The sequence below is a fragment of the Pleurodeles waltl genome, chromosome 11, assembly GCF_031143425.1.
Source record: "Pleurodeles waltl isolate 20211129_DDA chromosome 11, aPleWal1.hap1.20221129, whole genome shotgun sequence".
NCBI lineage: Eukaryota > Metazoa > Chordata > Amphibia > Caudata > Salamandridae > Pleurodeles > Pleurodeles waltl.
In genome coordinates, this window is record NC_090450.1 from 171,399,906 (window position 1) to 171,408,809 (window position 8,904).

Here is an 8,904-nt window from a genome sequence, read left to right on the forward strand (position 1 = left end):
TTCAGGTCCATTTGCTGCCACTTGTCACTAGGGGACTGCCCTCTACTCCTCCTCCTGAGCACCCAAGTTCACCTATTGACTCTGAGGCTTATTGGTGGGGCTTCATTCCTTATTCCCACCTGTGACCTTTGCAAAGCTACCCTTTGCCATTAGTCTGCACAGACTTCATCACGTTGGTCAGTCAGGTACTCCAGCTCTGCACAGGCATCATCAACAGAGATGTTTTAATGCACTGGCAAAGTGGGTCTGGCACAAGGCCCAGCTTTTTATGGGGGCTCTTATAGATCTGTCTTTGTTCTGCAGAGAATCTTGCCCTGATGACCTTGATTAATTGTTAAACAGATTGTTTTAAAGATTCCTTTCATTTATTTGTAATATAGGGGATGTGTGAGAGTCTACTACGGGCATTTCACACAGAAATGTAGTAGTTTATGTTTGGTACAACGAACGTAAAAAGGTTTGTTTAGATAAAAACATGGCTTCACATATGAGAAATGGGAGGGTGTCACAGAGATTATTTGCAGTAATACTAGTGACCAGCTGCTGTGTTACAATATTGAAAACACACATCTCTAGCTCTGAATATTAGATGTAAATGCATTTCAAATTTGAATAAGTGTGCCTGTGCAATGTCAGTGAGGTGGCAAAAGAGGGCATGAAAGAGCTGAAATTGGATCATAAATTCATATTCTTTCTGAACAGGGGCCCTAAAATACGTTTGGCCCAGGCCCTCAAAATCCCTACGATGTCCCTGATCATCAGCTCCCCCGGTGTCTCTCATCAATTTCTCCAATGTCCCTCAGAATCTTGCTGCATGGTTACAGAAGGCAGGCACCTTTGTTCTTTACATGCTGCTTGTGCCAGTATAACTTGTTCAGTCTGTCTTGCAAACTTTGGGAGTTTCTTCATCAGGGCTGACTTGGTATCCTCTTCAGCACACTTGCAAGCTTCCCACACTCCTGGTCTCCAGAGCTCAGCTCACCTTCACTCCTCACACAACAGTGGTTGTCATCTTGCTGCTAAAGGATTATTTTCACTCTATATCCTCATTACAAGTTCTAGTGCTGGGAATGAGGGGTGACAGTATTTCAGTCACTCAAAGCAATTAACTCCTTTTTCCACCTTGTCAGGTTTTTCCTGATGGAAAGTGGAGTGGAAAATCACTCAGTAATGTGTTTTCCTATTAAATGTATAATCCTAACTTTGTACACAATTCCAAAACTAATTTGCTTTCACGTAATCGTACTCCACCACAATGTACAACTATGCAGTTGCGCCTCCCATGCAAGGGGTGGGTAAAGTGTGTTACAAGTTATAGTTAACATTGTTAGTTTGTGAACACTCACTAAAACTTGATTTTTTGGACAGTCATAAAAATCTCTGAACATATCCGCTATGGAAAAGTTCAGAGATTTATTCCAGTATATGGCGCTAGTATGTCCCTTTCCAGGTAGAAGGGCAACCAAACACCTCACACTTTATGGCGGGATATAGGAAGAGGTTTCTCCATGGGAAAAATGCTGACCCAAAAGAGGAAAAGAAAAAGAAAAAAGTTCAGTTTCACAACACACTGCCATTCCTGTATGCAGAACTGAACTTGGAGTACAATTAAACATGGATGCAATGCCAGGGCCTTAAATTGCCCGTCTAACATTCCCAGGAGTTCAACTGAAATGCTGCTAGAAAAGCAGCAATTGCCACAACTTTCTAGACATATTACTGGGATGCTTTGCAAGTGTGCAAAAGTATTATGTGCAAGGTGTGATACCTTTTTAGCAGGAGTGAACTAGACACTAAGTAGTTCCCTACTTCCCTGCGAACCAAAACAGACACCAAAAAAGTCACGCTGAGCCACGGGGACGGATCTTGACCAAGGCCAGCACCAGGTTTCCACTGTGTGATGTAGGTCGTATCTCCAGTTTCTAAAAACATAAAGAACAAACCTTACAACATTAAACTTATACATTGTGATTCCTTTCCATGGCTGTAACTCAGTTAGAATTACCTAATGTCCCTTCTCTCCTTTAGGTGCTTTTTTCTGTAGGCTGGATTTTGCTATGCTATATCTCTAGAAGACAGAACTCAAGATCAGTGACTCAACAGGTAATTTTCACATACATGTATTCAAATATAACATTACTTTCTAACACCGACCTAAATGTATAGACTCTATGAATATGGTTAGACAAAAAACGTCAGCCCTTTTGATAATGAATCAAGGTTAATATAAGGTTCATACGCTTAAGTCAGCATTTGTCTCCTGAAATATGAGGTACATAATAAACATTGCACCTAGTTGAGAATCACTCTTCATTAATCAATGTCATGTGCAAGTAACAATGAACTTAATTTAAGCCTTTGTTCGCTTAACAACTTGTACCGAAACAAATAAGGTATATATATACATATACATTTATATTTATTTTCCTCTTGTAGAAAATAACAGAAAATAATTAACTTCACCATTCTTTTCAACAAGACTCCATAACATGAGTATTTTTATCCTTTGACTTTTATACAATTCTTAAATGTTACCATATTGCATATATTGCCACTTAAAACAATGTCTTTGTCTTTTGTAGAAATGCTATGGAAACTGAAAAGCAGAACCTAGGAACCTGATGTTTCGGATGCTGAGGAGAGACCCGCTGCAACTCTAAACGAAGTCGTGGAGCGCTCTGAATACGGAAGTCGGAAGACAACGCCAAACACAGTTTCCAACAAACAGGTGAGTACAGGAGGGAACTCTGACGACGAGCAGTCATCAGGGTGCCGCGCGTAGGCTTAAAGGCTATGCGTTTAAGGCTGCATGCCTGATATTTTGTGCACCCATTTGAGGAAGAACTTCTTCAGGTGAGATTTATGATTTCTTTTGGGAATCAGGTCCATTGTCATGAAGAAAAGACAAAACCAACGAGTGGAGAAAGTTGAGATGTGATTTCTGTATTTGATGTATACAGGTCGTCTGGCATCAGCAGTCTACACAACTTAAAGGTGGCACTGATGATATATTGGAGGGCTGAAATATTCTGAGTATCCATATCTTTCCACAAAACAGAAGAAGAAATTAAACTAGGCCCCTGTGCGGCTCTGGTTGGAGAGCTAGCGGAAATATTGCTGTTGATCCTAAAGCTGACATTCTTCAGGTGAATATTCAGTTTCAGTTGAATAGGCCTCTATGATCAGTTGATGAATGTTGATTTTGTCTTGCATGTAGAGGGGTTCAGCCTGTGTAAAACTTTTACAATTGGGTCATGGCTTTTGTTTCTGCTATGTCCATGACAGATCAGTTTAGGATTCAGAGTGCAGAGGTAGGCAGCCCTTAGGTTCATTGGAGATCTGTCTTACTTCCTGCTTCAGTGAGCACTAGCCAAGGCAGGACTATAATTATTTAACTGTTGACGTTTCTTAATTCCAAGAAACAACTTTCTGCTATTAATAAATATCCCCATATTTAATGAATGGGTACTTTCACAATTTTGAACCTGCTTCAGAAATTGCTGACCCAAATATTTTGACAGAAATTGTGGATTTATATGTCTTTTATTTCATATTAACGATGGCCCCTTTGGGTGTTGCCTGTTAACTAAAAATGGTTTGTAGGTAGTACACAGATAGTTGGATGTGGGCTGGGAATATTGATTTCCAAATATCGACGAGTTTCAATAACGTGACTATAACCTCAGGGGACAAAATCGAAAGGCATGTTTTTGTACATTATCTATACTTAACTACACACATTGGTGAATGATATAATTTGCACCCCTGCCATTCACAGTGTTGTCATCAATGATGCTGTAGTGATGTTATCAATGATGTCAAAGAACATGTCATGAGCGATGTAACATATGAGGTAACTAGCAGTGCTTGGCAAGGATGCGAGTCATAGTTACTTTAGGGCCGAAGTTATAGTTATTTGAAATAAGTGTAACTGGTACTGGTGAATTTTAGTGGTTTTGTTTGCTTAAAATTGTATGTTTTAACTGACACTCTCACCAACTATAAAGTTCCTTTAACCTTTGTTTTTTTTCAGTGAACTTCTAAGTTTTTTTAAATGAAAAGTAATATATTATTATCCCTCCTAACTATAACTATAACATCACTTTAAACTTTGTCTTTTTTCAGTGAATTTCTTTTTTTTTTTTTATGAAGTAAGATGTCAATTTCCTTGCAAGGCATGGGTTTGGGAACAAGCACCCAGCTCCATGCCATGCACAGCCTTCAGCTGTGCATGGTGTGGGATTGGGCACAGGGTCTGGCCGCAGAGCTGACTTTGGTAACAATATAAAGGGTGTCATTTTATGTAAGGTATGCATACTAAAGACCTTTGGCCCCTCACCCCGCCAGCCCTCCTAAATGCCCCCTTTCTGGATGCAGCAGGCTCCGGTTTTGCTCCCGCCCTGCAGGAGCAGGTCTTTTTCTCTGCTTAAGCCAGACAGGAGCAACCTGAGTTTCCCTGCCTGCAAGAGATTGGGTAAAGTGGGAAACAAATGTGTGCTTTTTCCCAGCAGGAGCATTTTTGCAGCTCCCATCAGATAGGAGCAATATAAGTTTTCTCTGCCCAAGCTCTCACCGGCAGGAAAACAGTATCCCAGAGCAGTATCCCGATGGTGGGCTCCCCCCAAAAATTTACTAGCGCCAGGGGTGAGGTTTCCAGGGCTTTCCAAGGCTCGGGGAGCGAAGGCCACATGCCCCCCATAAAATATGCATTGGCCCCAGCTGGAGCATGTGGTCCCCAGGGCCTTTTGAGGCTCAGAGAGAGGGGCCGTACATCCCCTCCCCTTCAAGCAAACAGACAAAAGAAACCCCAACTCATTAAGGGTCTTGCCTGAACACTTTTTTTTAAAACACTTTGTGCTCATACATACAATTTTGTAGCTAACGCATGTTGAAAGCAAAGAAAATCGCTCGAGCTCTTGGTAAACTATATATATAAATCTACACATATACAATGACACATGAAACGAAAAGCAGAATTAGCGGTGGGGGTCAAGCCCCTGTTCTCTGTGGAAACCTGGCCGTGGGAGTGGGGGGACCAACAAGAGAAGACATATGTAACCACCAGGTGGTCAACAACCTTGAAAATTTGTATAGAAAGAACTGCCCCCTGCGAAAGACCTCAAGTGCACCCCAAAGTGAGCCGCGTCATCTTTATAACATATGTAGACATAATTTGTGTTGGTGTGCATACAAGTTGGTGGCATAAAATGGGGGAAACTGTTTTTATATGCTACAGCGCCTGATACTTTTGATACAATTATAGTAAAATGTAATGTGCAAAAGAGAAAGACACTAGTCCTTTTAATAAATAGCATATTATTGTGGATCTCTATCCCTCAAGAGTCAGTTTGATTGTATTGCCTACTGATATGCTCAAGACTCAAGAGCGTAAGAGTTGGGCAACCACTCTCTTCTTTTTGAAAAACATTGATGAGGCTGTGGCCTGCATAGTTTGTAGTCAGTGGTCGACGTGCATTAATAATGGGAACTGTGATGCTGCAAGCAATGGGTACGGGGAGAGTGAGAGTTGGGTCGTGCTTAAAGGCGTGGCTAAAAACCCAAAGTATTCTGTTCCTTTTTTTGGTCCTTCTTCTTCTGATAACTACATATAAAATAAAGCACTGCTTAAATGAAAATTGAATGCAAGTAAGTTGGGAAATGCACTATTGTACATTATTAAACCTCTATTAGTTAATGCACTGTGCCAGAGGGCCACAGAATTGAAGCCGGTTGAGGCATTGAAGAATTGTGACTTGTGTATGTTTAGTGCTTCAAGGACCCAGTCTGTCATTGAAAACACTGTGAACCTGTAAGTCATTAATTTAAACTTACATTACACTGAGTATAAGATATGCTGCTACAAAAGGCACAAAAAGGTTTAAGATAAAAAAAAGTGTTTCCAAAATATGAATTTTAGTAATACCCAGACCGTACATAGTGCAAGTTTTTTTTTTAAACTGTCATTTAAAAGCACACACTTCATAGATTAGCTGGTAGCTCAATTGACCAAATCTCTAAAAAACATTTATGTGTCACCAGGAAGCTTCAAGTGATTCCATCAATTACCGTCAATGAAAATACCTTTTACATTTGCAGATTGACCAGTTGCACACATTTACATTTCTTTCAGGGAAGCAGGCACCCTGGTAAGGCGGCTTGTGTAGCTGACTGCTCCTCCCTCAGATTCACAGAACAGGAGACTCTCTGACTCATGTTTTAGCTGAAGTATTTCCGCTCTCTGAATTAACCATCCCGGGAGAGTTGTCTTTTAACAAAAAGAAGGGCAACTGTTTTTCTAAAATTAAAAAAGTATGGGCACGTCGTGGCCCTCAGATTCCCCCCACTTCGACCAAAGTTTGTAATCAGTGTTTCATTTGTGGGGGAAAAAAGGATCCAAGGGCCCAAGTTTTTCTTAGGGCCCGGAAGGAATGGGAAGGAATGCCAAGGTTGCTGAATGTCAAAGCTTTTTAGTTTTGATTTCAGCTCACGCTTCTTTCGTCCCCCACACTACACTCACTCTCTCTTTGTCTCACCCTTGCACGTTCTTTTCGACCATGCTTTCTCCCTTTGCGTTGTTTTTCTCTTCTTCGCCCCCTCTCACTTTCTCCCTTTTCTGTCTTTCTCTCTCTTGCTCTGGGCCAAACTGTTTAAGAAAAATGAGAGCTTGTTCCAAAAATTGAGTGTCCGTGTCTCCCATTTGCAACCGGTCCCATAACCTGAGTACTGCATGTATTGCTTGATACATTTTGTGAAGTCATTAGACAAAACATGATAATTTCTTTTCATAGCTCATAAGAAACTCGGCATAGTGTTGAAAAGCTAACCTGAAACTGAGAGGCACTTGAAAAAGAATTCCTTTTTTAATTCAGTCTGTAACCAGTGACGTCACTGACAGAATATGGTAAGTAATATCCTTCCAGATGCGATAGTCACCGCCGTGCATGTCTGTTAATTTACTTAATATACATCAATCCTGTTCCATTTCACTACAGGCACATCTGTTTTTCATATCAGAGGCATTCCTTCGTTTCAGTTACTTAGGCCTTTTCTCATGATTTAAGGCAAATCCAATATCGCATGTCACAGACCCACCGGCTCGGGCTCCATAGAAATCCCAGCAACTAGTTCTGCATGCAACTACTTGGGGACCGTGTCAACGTACAGTGACTGAAAAGAACCGAGTTAAGAGTACGTGCACACACAATAAAGTCTCAGGGCAGTCTAAAAGCTGGTATATAGAGAAACGCCATTGAAAACGGCGTGACTCTACATCAGACATCCCACAGTTTCTTTTACTTCTCGAATAAGAAATTCAAATAGTTTACCTCAGATGAGGCAGAACAATGCCTAACTAACACAGAATGATCTTCAAATAAAAACATGGCAATACCTAAAACACTACTCATAGCTCGTTGTCGAACTGTCCCCTATGTATGTGAACATTTTCTGGGCTACTTTTCTCGAGCACCCTCCCAATTTTTAGCAAATTTTTACCACCCTTGCATTTGCTTCTACTGAACCCCACTGGCATTCTGCCATGAATTCCATTTTAAGGCTGCTGACTGTACACCTGGGATGCACAGTTGAGCACATGCCCATTAAGGGAAGTGTTGCCATTCTCAGTATAGTGCCTCAAAGCATAAAGTGCCACTTGCGGTTATCAGGTTTCCTGAGACCTGCTGAAAGCCACAAGATCAGGCCGACTGAAATGGAGCTTGGGCCGGATACATGGACCAGGTTAGTACCTCTGAAAAAGTTACATTTTAAAGTCTTGCACAAAGAGTTCTATTCACTGTAGAAGGAGTTCTCGAATAACAGGTAAAGCATCACAAGTAGTTGTCGCTATAGCATAAACAGTAGGCCGAGAGTCGTGCATGGTCCTCACTGCAGCTCAAAGATCTGATTGGGTGTTGCGAAAGGCTGTTGCTGGAGGTGTGCGTTGTCTGTCACTGCCTGCTGTTGATGGCAAGAACTTTTAGCAAACTGACCTGTTCGCAAAGAGCCCAAACCTTCAGGATTTCTCCTTTTCTTCTTGAAGGAGCTCAACTGATGCCACACTAAAGATCAAAGACCTGGGAGGCACCTCTTAGGTATCAGGAACTCACTTCAGCAGAGGCCGATAGGGCTTAGGAGGGTCCAAGCAGGTCCAATGCAGCAGGTGAGAGGGACAGTTGAAGGGAGGCCTCTGGAGCTTGTGAGCCTGTAACTCAGAATAAGAGGCCAGCTAACCAGCCCTTGGAGTCACTCTGCTAGTGTGGGATGACGCGTGCAGGTCGATTCTTCTTTCTGAGACAGCAGGGCAGGCCAAAAGCAACAGAGCAGTCCTCTGACAGCAGGGCAGTCCTTCTTGTATAGTATCCATATGTGCAAAAGTGTACTGAACAGGGGCGGCTCCTCCATATGGGCGGATGAGCGTCACCCCTTCCCCCGCCAGCAGCTACAGCTTCAAATCCTTTCAGGATTGTGAAAGGGGCGGGCCACAGGGGTGAAAAGCAGAGGGGAGTGCACTGTGCACTCCCCCCACTGAGCATGTATGTTTGGCCGGCCGTCTCCAGCCGGCCAAACATACATGCGCAGTAGGCTGGCGGGCTGTTGCCGGGCTGGAGAGAGCCTGCACAGGCTTCCACTCTGCCTGGGAGCGCCTAGCCAGGGCGCTCCCAGCCAATCCTGGTCCTGCTTTGAGCATCGTCAGGATTGGCCACAGGGCAGGCTGGGAGCCTGTGCCTGCTGCCTTCAGATGAGCGAGGAGCAGTGCAGCGCGGGAGTCGAGGTAAGTTTTAAAAAATGTAATTTAATTTTTAATTATTATGCAACCCCCCCACTGCGCGAGTTGCCCTGCCATGCTCCCAGAAATCACCACAAGCTGAAGAGTGGGTCTGAGGGTCCCCTTTTTTTACCTGCTGC